General features: G+C 46.8%; 26 non-coding genes across 26 annotated transcripts; 9 read left to right on the forward strand and 17 right to left on the reverse strand.

Annotated features, from left to right (window-relative positions):
• Window positions 1-46: 46 nt before the first annotated feature.
• LOC125570513 lies at window positions 47-239 on the reverse strand. The gene has a single exon (XR_007312838.1). It is a non-coding gene; the product is annotated as a U2 spliceosomal RNA (small nuclear RNA).
• A 257-nt stretch (window positions 240-496) lies between these two features.
• On the forward strand, window positions 497-615 carry LOC125571064. Its single transcript, XR_007313376.1, has one exon. It is a non-coding gene; the product is annotated as a 5S ribosomal RNA (ribosomal RNA).
• Window positions 616-1389: 774 nt separating this feature from the next.
• Window positions 1390-1555, reverse strand: LOC125571103. Its single transcript, XR_007313414.1, has one exon. It is a non-coding gene; the product is annotated as a U1 spliceosomal RNA (small nuclear RNA).
• A 193-nt stretch (window positions 1556-1748) lies between these two features.
• Window positions 1749-1941, reverse strand: LOC125570514. Its single transcript, XR_007312839.1, has one exon. It is a non-coding gene; the product is annotated as a U2 spliceosomal RNA (small nuclear RNA).
• Window positions 1942-2198: 257 nt separating this feature from the next.
• On the forward strand, window positions 2199-2317 carry LOC125571098. The gene has a single exon (XR_007313409.1). It is a non-coding gene; the product is annotated as a 5S ribosomal RNA (ribosomal RNA).
• Window positions 2318-3091: 774 nt separating this feature from the next.
• Window positions 3092-3257, reverse strand: LOC125571105. The gene has a single exon (XR_007313416.1). It is a non-coding gene; the product is annotated as a U1 spliceosomal RNA (small nuclear RNA).
• Window positions 3258-3450: 193 nt separating this feature from the next.
• LOC125570515 lies at window positions 3451-3643 on the reverse strand. The gene has a single exon (XR_007312840.1). It is a non-coding gene; the product is annotated as a U2 spliceosomal RNA (small nuclear RNA).
• A 257-nt stretch (window positions 3644-3900) lies between these two features.
• Window positions 3901-4019, forward strand: LOC125571110. The gene has a single exon (XR_007313421.1). It is a non-coding gene; the product is annotated as a 5S ribosomal RNA (ribosomal RNA).
• A 774-nt stretch (window positions 4020-4793) lies between these two features.
• Window positions 4794-4959, reverse strand: LOC125571106. The gene has a single exon (XR_007313417.1). It is a non-coding gene; the product is annotated as a U1 spliceosomal RNA (small nuclear RNA).
• A 193-nt stretch (window positions 4960-5152) lies between these two features.
• On the reverse strand, window positions 5153-5345 carry LOC125570516. Its single transcript, XR_007312841.1, has one exon. It is a non-coding gene; the product is annotated as a U2 spliceosomal RNA (small nuclear RNA).
• A 257-nt stretch (window positions 5346-5602) lies between these two features.
• LOC125571121 lies at window positions 5603-5721 on the forward strand. The gene has a single exon (XR_007313433.1). It is a non-coding gene; the product is annotated as a 5S ribosomal RNA (ribosomal RNA).
• Window positions 5722-6495: 774 nt separating this feature from the next.
• On the reverse strand, window positions 6496-6661 carry LOC125571107. The gene has a single exon (XR_007313418.1). It is a non-coding gene; the product is annotated as a U1 spliceosomal RNA (small nuclear RNA).
• A 193-nt stretch (window positions 6662-6854) lies between these two features.
• Window positions 6855-7047, reverse strand: LOC125570517. The gene has a single exon (XR_007312842.1). It is a non-coding gene; the product is annotated as a U2 spliceosomal RNA (small nuclear RNA).
• Window positions 7048-7304: 257 nt separating this feature from the next.
• LOC125571132 lies at window positions 7305-7423 on the forward strand. The gene has a single exon (XR_007313444.1). It is a non-coding gene; the product is annotated as a 5S ribosomal RNA (ribosomal RNA).
• A 774-nt stretch (window positions 7424-8197) lies between these two features.
• On the reverse strand, window positions 8198-8363 carry LOC125571108. Its single transcript, XR_007313419.1, has one exon. It is a non-coding gene; the product is annotated as a U1 spliceosomal RNA (small nuclear RNA).
• Window positions 8364-8556: 193 nt separating this feature from the next.
• Window positions 8557-8749, reverse strand: LOC125570518. Its single transcript, XR_007312843.1, has one exon. It is a non-coding gene; the product is annotated as a U2 spliceosomal RNA (small nuclear RNA).
• A 257-nt stretch (window positions 8750-9006) lies between these two features.
• Window positions 9007-9125, forward strand: LOC125571143. The gene has a single exon (XR_007313455.1). It is a non-coding gene; the product is annotated as a 5S ribosomal RNA (ribosomal RNA).
• A 774-nt stretch (window positions 9126-9899) lies between these two features.
• On the reverse strand, window positions 9900-10065 carry LOC125571109. The gene has a single exon (XR_007313420.1). It is a non-coding gene; the product is annotated as a U1 spliceosomal RNA (small nuclear RNA).
• Window positions 10066-10258: 193 nt separating this feature from the next.
• On the reverse strand, window positions 10259-10451 carry LOC125570519. Its single transcript, XR_007312844.1, has one exon. It is a non-coding gene; the product is annotated as a U2 spliceosomal RNA (small nuclear RNA).
• A 257-nt stretch (window positions 10452-10708) lies between these two features.
• On the forward strand, window positions 10709-10827 carry LOC125571154. Its single transcript, XR_007313466.1, has one exon. It is a non-coding gene; the product is annotated as a 5S ribosomal RNA (ribosomal RNA).
• A 774-nt stretch (window positions 10828-11601) lies between these two features.
• On the reverse strand, window positions 11602-11767 carry LOC125571111. The gene has a single exon (XR_007313422.1). It is a non-coding gene; the product is annotated as a U1 spliceosomal RNA (small nuclear RNA).
• A 193-nt stretch (window positions 11768-11960) lies between these two features.
• On the reverse strand, window positions 11961-12153 carry LOC125570521. Its single transcript, XR_007312846.1, has one exon. It is a non-coding gene; the product is annotated as a U2 spliceosomal RNA (small nuclear RNA).
• A 257-nt stretch (window positions 12154-12410) lies between these two features.
• On the forward strand, window positions 12411-12529 carry LOC125571164. Its single transcript, XR_007313477.1, has one exon. It is a non-coding gene; the product is annotated as a 5S ribosomal RNA (ribosomal RNA).
• A 774-nt stretch (window positions 12530-13303) lies between these two features.
• On the reverse strand, window positions 13304-13469 carry LOC125571112. The gene has a single exon (XR_007313423.1). It is a non-coding gene; the product is annotated as a U1 spliceosomal RNA (small nuclear RNA).
• A 193-nt stretch (window positions 13470-13662) lies between these two features.
• Window positions 13663-13855, reverse strand: LOC125570522. Its single transcript, XR_007312847.1, has one exon. It is a non-coding gene; the product is annotated as a U2 spliceosomal RNA (small nuclear RNA).
• Window positions 13856-14112: 257 nt separating this feature from the next.
• On the forward strand, window positions 14113-14231 carry LOC125571175. Its single transcript, XR_007313488.1, has one exon. It is a non-coding gene; the product is annotated as a 5S ribosomal RNA (ribosomal RNA).
• The last annotated feature ends 364 nt before the right edge of the window (window positions 14232-14595 follow it).

The following is a 14595-nucleotide window of genomic DNA, read 5'->3' on the forward strand; positions in this document are numbered from 1 at the left end:
CACGTAAATGATGCTCGAGGTGTTGCTTGAATGTGTCTTCCCGAAAGGGAAGGGGGCCGTACTCGGAGGTAGTGCAATACCGAGACAACCCGTGGCTGGGACGCAGCAAGCCGCTTATTCCACAGCCAGTTTCCAAAAATCAGTTTAATATATGAGCTACTCAATGAGCAGCGTATCAGATATTAAGCTGATAAGAACAGATACTACACTTGATCTTAGCCAAAAGGCCGAGAAGCGATGCAGAATCTGGCTCGGACTACAGGGAGCGTTTATCATTCTAGGCCTCCGCCATGTGGGTGACGGACTCGGTTTTAGGCCCTTCTGCCTCCTAAGATCACATGTGATGATCAGTCATGAACGTAGTGCTATCACGTACGAGCAGTATTCGCTTGATACAGCGTCTTTGCGAGTGCAATGAGACATTTTTACCGCGCTAGTGCGTGCGTACGTTCTCACCGCACCGCTATAAAAGTCTAAAATATCACCGAGATCTTTCGTCTACGGCCATACCATCGAGAAAACACCGGTTCTCGTCCGATCACCGAAGTTAAGCTCGATTGGGCGCGGCTAGTACTTGGATGGGTGACCGCCTGGGAATACCGCGTGCTGTAGGCATTTCTTTTTCATTTTTTTTCTAAACTATAAAGAAAAAGTTAGTGCAGGTTGGTCATTGTCTAAGCTAAAGAAATCCCTCAGTTGTATGCGTTCTCAACTCGATCTATAGACAATTCAGGCATACTCAGCGACCGTATTGTAATCAAAATCGCGGTCGTAAACGTTCGCAAACGTTCAGCAGATTCAAGTAGAGTCATAATATTACAAGCGATCAGATCAGTGGATTGTGAAAGCCTGTAAGAGCGTTAGTACTCGCATAGGAAATGTCTCTCAATGCAGTAAAATACTATGAGAGAAAGTGCGCAGTATTATCGCATTGGTCGCGCGTTTACACCGCGAGTGAACACGAACATTACTCAGCTAGCATCTCATACAAGCTGAGATGCCATTCATAGCGTAAACCTTGTCCAAATAAATGCTTTTCGAGATCATGTTTTCACTCACTATAATAAAGCGCGAAGGTTGCAAAGCAGCGCGCGTATTCCACTGTTCTATTTTAGTGACGAAACAGTCGCACTGAACTTTCATCGCCGGTTAGCAACAACTGATCAAAACACAGCTCACCTTCGCTCGTTTCATCGCAAAAACACCGCTAGAATGCAGACCAAACACGACTAAAGCCTCTGCCCACCATGACGGTAATGTGAGAGCAAGTTGTTCGCTATTAGAAGTTAGAAATTTTACAATAGTTGACTGATTACAAGCGGTGTGAAGTCCGTGCTTCACGAGTCGCTCGTTGTGATTGTGTTGTGATTACACTTGATTCGTATTGTTCGGGGACTAGCGCGAACGCAGGTCCCCACTACCAGAAATTATACGCTCGAGTTACCCACATTTGGGGTAATCGCAGGGGTCAACCCAATCGAAGTGCAATGAGAGGGCCTCACCCTGAGAGGACCGCCTTGGTGATCACGGTAAACCTCCCGCGTCAGGTAAGTATGAGTTTATTTGGCGTCCCTGTACACCGACTGTCCCCGGCTGATTTCATCCTCCATGTGGGAACGGTGCATCGCGGTGATTATGACCCGTCGTCTTAATGACGATCCTGTCTCTTATTGATCTCTCCCGCTATAGCTCGCATGAACAGCACGTAAATGATGCTCGAGGTGTTGCTTGAATGTGTCTTCCCGAAAGGGAAGGGGGCCGTACTCGGAGGTAGTGCAATACCGAGACAACCCGTGGCTGGGACGCAGCAAGCCGCTTATTCCACAGCCAGTTTCCAAAAATCAGTTTAATATATGAGCTACTCAATGAGCAGCGTATCAGATATTAAGCTGATAAGAACAGATACTACACTTGATCTTAGCCAAAAGGCCGAGAAGCGATGCAGAATCTGGCTCGGACTACAGGGAGCGTTTATCATTCTAGGCCTCCGCCATGTGGGTGACGGACTCGGTTTTAGGCCCTTCTGCCTCCTAAGATCACATGTGATGATCAGTCATGAACGTAGTGCTATCACGTACGAGCAGTATTCGCTTGATACAGCGTCTTTGCGAGTGCAATGAGACATTTTTACCGCGCTAGTGCGTGCGTACGTTCTCACCGCACCGCTATAAAAGTCTAAAATATCACCGAGATCTTTCGTCTACGGCCATACCATCGAGAAAACACCGGTTCTCGTCCGATCACCGAAGTTAAGCTCGATTGGGCGCGGTTAGTACTTGGATGGGTGACCGCCTGGGAATACCGCGTGCTGTAGGCATTTCTTTTTCATTTTTTTTCTAAACTATAAAGAAAAAGTTAGTGCAGGTTGGTCATTGTCTAAGCTAAAGAAATCCCTCAGTTGTATGCGTTCTCAACTCGATCTATAGACAATTCAGGCATACTCAGCGACCGTATTGTAATCAAAATCGCGGTCGTAAACGTTCGCAAACGTTCAGCAGATTCAAGTAGAGTCATAATATTACAAGCGATCAGATCAGTGGATTGTGAAAGCCTGTAAGAGCGTTAGTACTCGCATAGGAAATGTCTCTCAATGCAGTAAAATACTATGAGAGAAAGTGCGCAGTATTATCGCATTGGTCGCGCGTTTACACCGCGAGTGAACACGAACATTACTCAGCTAGCATCTCATACAAGCTGAGATGCCATTCATAGCGTAAACCTTGTCCAAATAAATGCTTTTCGAGATCATGTTTTCACTCACTATAATAAAGCGCGGAGGTTGCAAAGCAGCGCGCGTATTCCACTGTTCTATTTTAGTGACGAAACAGTCGCACTGAACTTTCATCGCCGGTTAGCAACAACTGATCAAAACACAGCTCACCTTCGCTCGTTTCATCGCAAAAACACCGCTAGAATGCAGACCAAACACGACTAAAGCCTCTGCCCACCATGACGGTAATGTGAGAGCAAGTTGTTCGCTATTAGAAGTTAGAAATTTTACAATAGTTGACTGATTACAAGCGGTGTGAAGTCCGTGCTTCACGAGTCGCTCGTTGTGATTGTGTTGTGATTACACTTGATTCGTATTGTTCGGGGACTAGCGCGAACGCAGGTCCCCACTACCAGAAATTATACGCTCGAGTTACCCACATTTGGGGTAATCGCAGGGGTCAACCCAATCGAAGTGCAATGAGAGGGCCTCACCCTGAGAGGACCGCCTTGGTGATCACGGTAAACCTCCCGCGTCAGGTAAGTATGAGTTTATTTGGCGTCCCTGTACACCGACTGTCCCCGGCTGATTTCATCCTCCATGTGGGAACGGTGCATCGCGGTGATTATGACCCGTCGTCTTAATGACGATCCTGTCTCTTATTGATCTCTCCCGCTATAGCTCGCATGAACAGCACGTAAATGATGCTCGAGGTGTTGCTTGAATGTGTCTTCCCGAAAGGGAAGGGGGCCGTACTCGGAGGTAGTGCAATACCGAGACAACCCGTGGCTGGGACGCAGCAAGCCGCTTATTCCACAGCCAGTTTCCAAAAATCAGTTTAATATATGAGCTACTCAATGAGCAGCGTATCAGATATTAAGCTGATAAGAACAGATACTACACTTGATCTTAGCCAAAAGGCCGAGAAGCGATGCAGAATCTGGCTCGGACTACAGGGAGCGTTTATCATTCTAGGCCTCCGCCATGTGGGTGACGGACTCGGTTTTAGGCCCTTCTGCCTCCTAAGATCACATGTGATGATCAGTCATGAACGTAGTGCTATCACGTACGAGCAGTATTCGCTTGATACAGCGTCTTTGCGAGTGCAATGAGACATTTTTACCGCGCTAGTGCGTGCGTACGTTCTCACCGCACCGCTATAAAAGTCTAAAATATCACCGAGATCTTTCGTCTACGGCCATACCATCGAGAAAACACCGGTTCTCGTCCGATCACCGAAGTTAAGCTCGATTGGGCGCGGTTAGTACTTGGATGGGTGACCGCCTGGGAATACCGCGTGCTGTAGGCATTTCTTTTTCATTTTTTTTCTAAACTATAAAGAAAAAGTTAGTGCAGGTTGGTCATTGTCTAAGCTAAAGAAATCCCTCAGTTGTATGCGTTCTCAACTCGATCTATAGACAATTCAGGCATACTCAGCGACCGTATTGTAATCAAAATCGCGGTCGTAAACGTTCGCAAACGTTCAGCAGATTCAAGTAGAGTCATAATATTACAAGCGATCAGATCAGTGGATTGTGAAAGCCTGTAAGAGCGTTAGTACTCGCATAGGAAATGTCTCTCAATGCAGTAAAATACTATGAGAGAAAGTGCGCAGTATTATCGCATTGGTCGCGCGTTTACACCGCGAGTGAACACGAACATTACTCAGCTAGCATCTCATACAAGCTGAGATGCCATTCATAGCGTAAACCTTGTCCAAATAAATGCTTTTCGAGATCATGTTTTCACTCACTATAATAAAGCGCGAAGGTTGCAAAGCAGCGCGCGTATTCCACTGTTCTATTTTAGTGACGAAACAGTCGCACTGAACTTTCATCGCCGGTTAGCAACAACTGATCAAAACACAGCTCACCTTCGCTCGTTTCATCGCAAAAACACCGCTAGAATGCAGACCAAACACGACTAAAGCCTCTGCCCACCATGACGGTAATGTGAGAGCAAGTTGTTCGCTATTAGAAGTTAGAAATTTTACAATAGTTGACTGATTACAAGCGGTGTGAAGTCCGTGCTTCACGAGTCGCTCGTTGTGATTGTGTTGTGATTACACTTGATTCGTATTGTTCGGGGACTAGCGCGAACGCAGGTCCCCACTACCAGAAATTATACGCTCGAGTTACCCACATTTGGGGTAATCGCAGGGGTCAACCCAATCGAAGTGCAATGAGAGGGCCTCACCCTGAGAGGACCGCCTTGGTGATCACGGTAAACCTCCCGCGTCAGGTAAGTATGAGTTTATTTGGCGTCCCTGTACACCGACTGTCCCCGGCTGATTTCATCCTCCATGTGGGAACGGTGCATCGCGGTGATTATGACCCGTCGTCTTAATGACGATCCTGTCTCTTATTGATCTCTCCCGCTATAGCTCGCATGAACAGCACGTAAATGATGCTCGAGGTGTTGCTTGAATGTGTCTTCCCGAAAGGGAAGGGGGCCGTACTCGGAGGTAGTGCAATACCGAGACAACCCGTGGCTGGGACGCAGCAAGCCGCTTATTCCACAGCCAGTTTCCAAAAATCAGTTTAATATATGAGCTACTCAATGAGCAGCGTATCAGATATTAAGCTGATAAGAACAGATACTACACTTGATCTTAGCCAAAAGGCCGAGAAGCGATGCAGAATCTGGCTCGGACTACAGGGAGCGTTTATCATTCTAGGCCTCCGCCATGTGGGTGACGGACTCGGTTTTAGGCCCTTCTGCCTCCTAAGATCACATGTGATGATCAGTCATGAACGTAGTGCTATCACGTACGAGCAGTATTCGCTTGATACAGCGTCTTTGCGAGTGCAATGAGACATTTTTACCGCGCTAGTGCGTGCGTACGTTCTCACCGCACCGCTATAAAAGTCTAAAATATCACCGAGATCTTTCGTCTACGGCCATACCATCGAGAAAACACCGGTTCTCGTCCGATCACCGAAGTTAAGCTCGATTGGGCGCGGTTAGTACTTGGATGGGTGACCGCCTGGGAATACCGCGTGCTGTAGGCATTTCTTTTTCATTTTTTTTCTAAACTATAAAGAAAAAGTTAGTGCAGGTTGGTCATTGTCTAAGCTAAAGAAATCCCTCAGTTGTATGCGTTCTCAACTCGATCTATAGACAATTCAGGCATACTCAGCGACCGTATTGTAATCAAAATCGCGGTCGTAAACGTTCGCAAACGTTCAGCAGATTCAAGTAGAGTCATAATATTACAAGCGATCAGATCAGTGGATTGTGAAAGCCTGTAAGAGCGTTAGTACTCGCATAGGAAATGTCTCTCAATGCAGTAAAATACTATGAGAGAAAGTGCGCAGTATTATCGCATTGGTCGCGCGTTTACACCGCGAGTGAACACGAACATTACTCAGCTAGCATCTCATACAAGCTGAGATGCCATTCATAGCGTAAACCTTGTCCAAATAAATGCTTTTCGAGATCATGTTTTCACTCACTATAATAAAGCGCGAAGGTTGCAAAGCAGCGCGCGTATTCCACTGTTCTATTTTAGTGACGAAACAGTCGCACTGAACTTTCATCGCCGGTTAGCAACAACTGATCAAAACACAGCTCACCTTCGCTCGTTTCATCGCAAAAACACCGCTAGAATGCAGACCAAACACGACTAAAGCCTCTGCCCACCATGACGGTAATGTGAGAGCAAGTTGTTCGCTATTAGAAGTTAGAAATTTTACAATAGTTGACTGATTACAAGCGGTGTGAAGTCCGTGCTTCACGAGTCGCTCGTTGTGATTGTGTTGTGATTACACTTGATTCGTATTGTTCGGGGACTAGCGCGAACGCAGGTCCCCACTACCAGAAATTATACGCTCGAGTTACCCACATTTGGGGTAATCGCAGGGGTCAACCCAATCGAAGTGCAATGAGAGGGCCTCACCCTGAGAGGACCGCCTTGGTGATCACGGTAAACCTCCCGCGTCAGGTAAGTATGAGTTTATTTGGCGTCCCTGTACACCGACTGTCCCCGGCTGATTTCATCCTCCATGTGGGAACGGTGCATCGCGGTGATTATGACCCGTCGTCTTAATGACGATCCTGTCTCTTATTGATCTCTCCCGCTATAGCTCGCATGAACAGCACGTAAATGATGCTCGAGGTGTTGCTTGAATGTGTCTTCCCGAAAGGGAAGGGGGCCGTACTCGGAGGTAGTGCAATACCGAGACAACCCGTGGCTGGGACGCAGCAAGCCGCTTATTCCACAGCCAGTTTCCAAAAATCAGTTTAATATATGAGCTACTCAATGAGCAGCGTATCAGATATTAAGCTGATAAGAACAGATACTACACTTGATCTTAGCCAAAAGGCCGAGAAGCGATGCAGAATCTGGCTCGGACTACAGGGAGCGTTTATCATTCTAGGCCTCCGCCATGTGGGTGACGGACTCGGTTTTAGGCCCTTCTGCCTCCTAAGATCACATGTGATGATCAGTCATGAACGTAGTGCTATCACGTACGAGCAGTATTCGCTTGATACAGCGTCTTTGCGAGTGCAATGAGACATTTTTACCGCGCTAGTGCGTGCGTACGTTCTCACCGCACCGCTATAAAAGTCTAAAATATCACCGAGATCTTTCGTCTACGGCCATACCATCGAGAAAACACCGGTTCTCGTCCGATCACCGAAGTTAAGCTCGATTGGGCGCGGTTAGTACTTGGATGGGTGACCGCCTGGGAATACCGCGTGCTGTAGGCATTTCTTTTTCATTTTTTTTCTAAACTATAAAGAAAAAGTTAGTGCAGGTTGGTCATTGTCTAAGCTAAAGAAATCCCTCAGTTGTATGCGTTCTCAACTCGATCTATAGACAATTCAGGCATACTCAGCGACCGTATTGTAATCAAAATCGCGGTCGTAAACGTTCGCAAACGTTCAGCAGATTCAAGTAGAGTCATAATATTACAAGCGATCAGATCAGTGGATTGTGAAAGCCTGTAAGAGCGTTAGTACTCGCATAGGAAATGTCTCTCAATGCAGTAAAATACTATGAGAGAAAGTGCGCAGTATTATCGCATTGGTCGCGCGTTTACACCGCGAGTGAACACGAACATTACTCAGCTAGCATCTCATACAAGCTGAGATGCCATTCATAGCGTAAACCTTGTCCAAATAAATGCTTTTCGAGATCATGTTTTCACTCACTATAATAAAGCGCGAAGGTTGCAAAGCAGCGCGCGTATTCCACTGTTCTATTTTAGTGACGAAACAGTCGCACTGAACTTTCATCGCCGGTTAGCAACAACTGATCAAAACACAGCTCACCTTCGCTCGTTTCATCGCAAAAACACCGCTAGAATGCAGACCAAACACGACTAAAGCCTCTGCCCACCATGACGGTAATGTGAGAGCAAGTTGTTCGCTATTAGAAGTTAGAAATTTTACAATAGTTGACTGATTACAAGCGGTGTGAAGTCCGTGCTTCACGAGTCGCTCGTTGTGATTGTGTTGTGATTACACTTGATTCGTATTGTTCGGGGACTAGCGCGAACGCAGGTCCCCACTACCAGAAATTATACGCTCGAGTTACCCACATTTGGGGTAATCGCAGGGGTCAACCCAATCGAAGTGCAATGAGAGGGCCTCACCCTGAGAGGACCGCCTTGGTGATCACGGTAAACCTCCCGCGTCAGGTAAGTATGAGTTTATTTGGCGTCCCTGTACACCGACTGTCCCCGGCTGATTTCATCCTCCATGTGGGAACGGTGCATCGCGGTGATTATGACCCGTCGTCTTAATGACGATCCTGTCTCTTATTGATCTCTCCCGCTATAGCTCGCATGAACAGCACGTAAATGATGCTCGAGGTGTTGCTTGAATGTGTCTTCCCGAAAGGGAAGGGGGCCGTACTCGGAGGTAGTGCAATACCGAGACAACCCGTGGCTGGGACGCAGCAAGCCGCTTATTCCACAGCCAGTTTCCAAAAATCAGTTTAATATATGAGCTACTCAATGAGCAGCGTATCAGATATTAAGCTGATAAGAACAGATACTACACTTGATCTTAGCCAAAAGGCCGAGAAGCGATGCAGAATCTGGCTCGGACTACAGGGAGCGTTTATCATTCTAGGCCTCCGCCATGTGGGTGACGGACTCGGTTTTAGGCCCTTCTGCCTCCTAAGATCACATGTGATGATCAGTCATGAACGTAGTGCTATCACGTACGAGCAGTATTCGCTTGATACAGCGTCTTTGCGAGTGCAATGAGACATTTTTACCGCGCTAGTGCGTGCGTACGTTCTCACCGCACCGCTATAAAAGTCTAAAATATCACCGAGATCTTTCGTCTACGGCCATACCATCGAGAAAACACCGGTTCTCGTCCGATCACCGAAGTTAAGCTCGATTGGGCGCGGTTAGTACTTGGATGGGTGACCGCCTGGGAATACCGCGTGCTGTAGGCATTTCTTTTTCATTTTTTTTCTAAACTATAAAGAAAAAGTTAGTGCAGGTTGGTCATTGTCTAAGCTAAAGAAATCCCTCAGTTGTATGCGTTCTCAACTCGATCTATAGACAATTCAGGCATACTCAGCGACCGTATTGTAATCAAAATCGCGGTCGTAAACGTTCGCAAACGTTCAGCAGATTCAAGTAGAGTCATAATATTACAAGCGATCAGATCAGTGGATTGTGAAAGCCTGTAAGAGCGTTAGTACTCGCATAGGAAATGTCTCTCAATGCAGTAAAATACTATGAGAGAAAGTGCGCAGTATTATCGCATTGGTCGCGCGTTTACACCGCGAGTGAACACGAACATTACTCAGCTAGCATCTCATACAAGCTGAGATGCCATTCATAGCGTAAACCTTGTCCAAATAAATGCTTTTCGAGATCATGTTTTCACTCACTATAATAAAGCGCGAAGGTTGCAAAGCAGCGCGCGTATTCCACTGTTCTATTTTAGTGACGAAACAGTCGCACTGAACTTTCATCGCCGGTTAGCAACAACTGATCAAAACACAGCTCACCTTCGCTCGTTTCATCGCAAAAACACCGCTAGAATGCAGACCAAACACGACTAAAGCCTCTGCCCACCATGACGGTAATGTGAGAGCAAGTTGTTCGCTATTAGAAGTTAGAAATTTTACAATAGTTGACTGATTACAAGCGGTGTGAAGTCCGTGCTTCACGAGTCGCTCGTTGTGATTGTGTTGTGATTACACTTGATTCGTATTGTTCGGGGACTAGCGCGAACGCAGGTCCCCACTACCAGAAATTATACGCTCGAGTTACCCACATTTGGGGTAATCGCAGGGGTCAACCCAATCGAAGTGCAATGAGAGGGCCTCACCCTGAGAGGACCGCCTTGGTGATCACGGTAAACCTCCCGCGTCAGGTAAGTATGAGTTTATTTGGCGTCCCTGTACACCGACTGTCCCCGGCTGATTTCATCCTCCATGTGGGAACGGTGCATCGCGGTGATTATGACCCGTCGTCTTAATGACGATCCTGTCTCTTATTGATCTCTCCCGCTATAGCTCGCATGAACAGCACGTAAATGATGCTCGAGGTGTTGCTTGAATGTGTCTTCCCGAAAGGGAAGGGGGCCGTACTCGGAGGTAGTGCAATACCGAGACAACCCGTGGCTGGGACGCAGCAAGCCGCTTATTCCACAGCCAGTTTCCAAAAATCAGTTTAATATATGAGCTACTCAATGAGCAGCGTATCAGATATTAAGCTGATAAGAACAGATACTACACTTGATCTTAGCCAAAAGGCCGAGAAGCGATGCAGAATCTGGCTCGGACTACAGGGAGCGTTTATCATTCTAGGCCTCCGCCATGTGGGTGACGGACTCGGTTTTAGGCCCTTCTGCCTCCTAAGATCACATGTGATGATCAGTCATGAACGTAGTGCTATCACGTACGAGCAGTATTCGCTTGATACAGCGTCTTTGCGAGTGCAATGAGACATTTTTACCGCGCTAGTGCGTGCGTACGTTCTCACCGCACCGCTATAAAAGTCTAAAATATCACCGAGATCTTTCGTCTACGGCCATACCATCGAGAAAACACCGGTTCTCGTCCGATCACCGAAGTTAAGCTCGATTGGGCGCGGTTAGTACTTGGATGGGTGACCGCCTGGGAATACCGCGTGCTGTAGGCATTTCTTTTTCATTTTTTTTCTAAACTATAAAGAAAAAGTTAGTGCAGGTTGGTCATTGTCTAAGCTAAAGAAATCCCTCAGTTGTATGCGTTCTCAACTCGATCTATAGACAATTCAGGCATACTCAGCGACCGTATTGTAATCAAAATCGCGGTCGTAAACGTTCGCAAACGTTCAGCAGATTCAAGTAGAGTCATAATATTACAAGCGATCAGATCAGTGGATTGTGAAAGCCTGTAAGAGCGTTAGTACTCGCATAGGAAATGTCTCTCAATGCAGTAAAATACTATGAGAGAAAGTGCGCAGTATTATCGCATTGGTCGCGCGTTTACACCGCGAGTGAACACGAACATTACTCAGCTAGCATCTCATACAAGCTGAGATGCCATTCATAGCGTAAACCTTGTCCAAATAAATGCTTTTCGAGATCATGTTTTCACTCACTATAATAAAGCGCGAAGGTTGCAAAGCAGCGCGCGTATTCCACTGTTCTATTTTAGTGACGAAACAGTCGCACTGAACTTTCATCGCCGGTTAGCAACAACTGATCAAAACACAGCTCACCTTCGCTCGTTTCATCGTAAAAACACCGCTAGAATGCAGACCAAACACGACTAAAGCCTCTGCCCACCATGACGGTAATGTGAGAGCAAGTTGTTCGCTATTAGAAGTTAGAAATTTTACAATAGTTGACTGATTACAAGCGGTGTGAAGTCCGTGCTTCACGAGTCGCTCGTTGTGATTGTGTTGTGATTACACTTGATTCGTATTGTTCGGGGACTAGCGCGAACGCAGGTCCCCACTACCAGAAATTATACGCTCGAGTTACCCACATTTGGGGTAATCGCAGGGGTCAACCCAATCGAAGTGCAATGAGAGGGCCTCACCCTGAGAGGACCGCCTTGGTGATCACGGTAAACCTCCCGCGTCAGGTAAGTATGAGTTTATTTGGCGTCCCTGTACACCGACTGTCCCCGGCTGATTTCATCCTCCATGTGGGAACGGTGCATCGCGGTGATTATGACCCGTCGTCTTAATGACGATCCTGTCTCTTATTGATCTCTCCCGCTATAGCTCGCATGAACAGCACGTAAATGATGCTCGAGGTGTTGCTTGAATGTGTCTTCCCGAAAGGGAAGGGGGCCGTACTCGGAGGTAGTGCAATACCGAGACAACCCGTGGCTGGGACGCAGCAAGCCGCTTATTCCACAGCCAGTTTCCAAAAATCAGTTTAATATATGAGCTACTCAATGAGCAGCGTATCAGATATTAAGCTGATAAGAACAGATACTACACTTGATCTTAGCCAAAAGGCCGAGAAGCGATGCAGAATCTGGCTCGGACTACAGGGAGCGTTTATCATTCTAGGCCTCCGCCATGTGGGTGACGGACTCGGTTTTAGGCCCTTCTGCCTCCTAAGATCACATGTGATGATCAGTCATGAACGTAGTGCTATCACGTACGAGCAGTATTCGCTTGATACAGCGTCTTTGCGAGTGCAATGAGACATTTTTACCGCGCTAGTGCGTGCGTACGTTCTCACCGCACCGCTATAAAAGTCTAAAATATCACCGAGATCTTTCGTCTACGGCCATACCATCGAGAAAACACCGGTTCTCGTCCGATCACCGAAGTTAAGCTCGATTGGGCGCGGTTAGTACTTGGATGGGTGACCGCCTGGGAATACCGCGTGCTGTAGGCATTTCTTTTTCATTTTTTTTCTAAACTATAAAGAAAAAGTTAGTGCAGGTTGGTCATTGTCTAAGCTAAAGAAATCCCTCAGTTGTATGCGTTCTCAACTCGATCTATAGACAATTCAGGCATACTCAGCGACCGTATTGTAATCAAAATCGCGGTCGTAAACGTTCGCAAACGTTCAGCAGATTCAAGTAGAGTCATAATATTACAAGCGATCAGATCAGTGGATTGTGAAAGCCTGTAAGAGCGTTAGTACTCGCATAGGAAATGTCTCTCAATGCAGTAAAATACTATGAGAGAAAGTGCGCAGTATTATCGCATTGGTCGCGCGTTTACACCGCGAGTGAACACGAACATTACTCAGCTAGCATCTCATACAAGCTGAGATGCCATTCATAGCGTAAACCTTGTCCAAATAAATGCTTTTCGAGATCATGTTTTCACTCACTATAATAAAGCGCGAAGGTTGCAAAGCAGCGCGCGTATTCCACTGTTCTATTTTAGTGACGAAACAGTCGCACTGAACTTTCATCGCCGGTTAGCAACAACTGATCAAAACACAGCTCACCTTCGCTCGTTTCATCGCAAAAACACCGCTAGAATGCAGACCAAACACGACTAAAGCCTCTGCCCACCATGACGGTAATGTGAGAGCAAGTTGTTCGCTATTAGAAGTTAGAAATTTTACAATAGTTGACTGATTACAAGCGGTGTGAAGTCCGTGCTTCACGAGTCGCTCGTTGTGATTGTGTTGTGATTACACTTGATTCGTATTGTTCGGGGACTAGCGCGAACGCAGGTCCCCACTACCAGAAATTATACGCTCGAGTTACCCACATTTGGGGTAATCGCAGGGGTCAACCCAATCGAAGTGCAATGAGAGGGCCTCACCCTGAGAGGACCGCCTTGGTGATCACGGTAAACCTCCCGCGTCAGGTAAGTATGAGTTTATTTGGCGTCCCTGTACACCGACTGTCCCCGGCTGATTTCATCCTCCATGTGGGAACGGTGCATCGCGGTGATTATGACCCGTCGTCTTAATGACGATCCTGTCTCTTATTGATCTCTCCCGCTATAGCTCGCATGAACAGCACGTAAATGATGCTCGAGGTGTTGCTTGAATGTGTCTTCCCGAAAGGGAAGGGGGCCGTACTCGGAGGTAGTGCAATACCGAGACAACCCGTGGCTGGGACGCAGCAAGCCGCTTATTCCACAGCCAGTTTCCAAAAATCAGTTTAATATATGAGCTACTCAATGAGCAGCGTATCAGATATTAAGCTGATAAGAACAGATACTACACTTGATCTTAGCCAAAAGGCCGAGAAGCGATGCAGAATCTGGCTCGGACTACAGGGAGCGTTTATCATTCTAGGCCTCCGCCATGTGGGTGACGGACTCGGTTTTAGGCCCTTCTGCCTCCTAAGATCACATGTGATGATCAGTCATGAACGTAGTGCTATCACGTACGAGCAGTATTCGCTTGATACAGCGTCTTTGCGAGTGCAATGAGACATTTTTACCGCGCTAGTGCGTGCGTACGTTCTCACCGCACCGCTATAAAAGTCTAAAATATCACCGAGATCTTTCGTCTACGGCCATACCATCGAGAAAACACCGGTTCTCGTCCGATCACCGAAGTTAAGCTCGATTGGGCGCGGTTAGTACTTGGATGGGTGACCGCCTGGGAATACCGCGTGCTGTAGGCATTTCTTTTTCATTTTTTTTCTAAACTATAAAGAAAAAGTTAGTGCAGGTTGGTCATTGTCTAAGCTAAAGAAATCCCTCAGTTGTATGCGTTCTCAACTCGATCTATAGACAATTCAGGCATACTCAGCGACCGTATTGTAATCAAAATCGCGGTCGTAAACGTTCGCAAACGTTCAGCAGATTCAAGTAGAGTCATAATATTACAAGCGATCAGATCAGTGGATTGTGAAAGCCTGTAAGAGCGTTAGTACTCGCATAGGAAATGTCTCTCAATGCAGTAAAATACTATGAGAGAAAGTGCGCAGTATTATCGCATTGGTCGCGCGTTTACACCGCGAGTGAACACGAACATTACTCAGCTAG

The sequence above is a fragment of the Nematostella vectensis genome, chromosome 8, assembly GCF_932526225.1.
Source record: "Nematostella vectensis chromosome 8, jaNemVect1.1, whole genome shotgun sequence".
Classification (NCBI taxonomy): Eukaryota; Metazoa; Cnidaria; class Anthozoa; order Actiniaria; family Edwardsiidae; genus Nematostella; species Nematostella vectensis.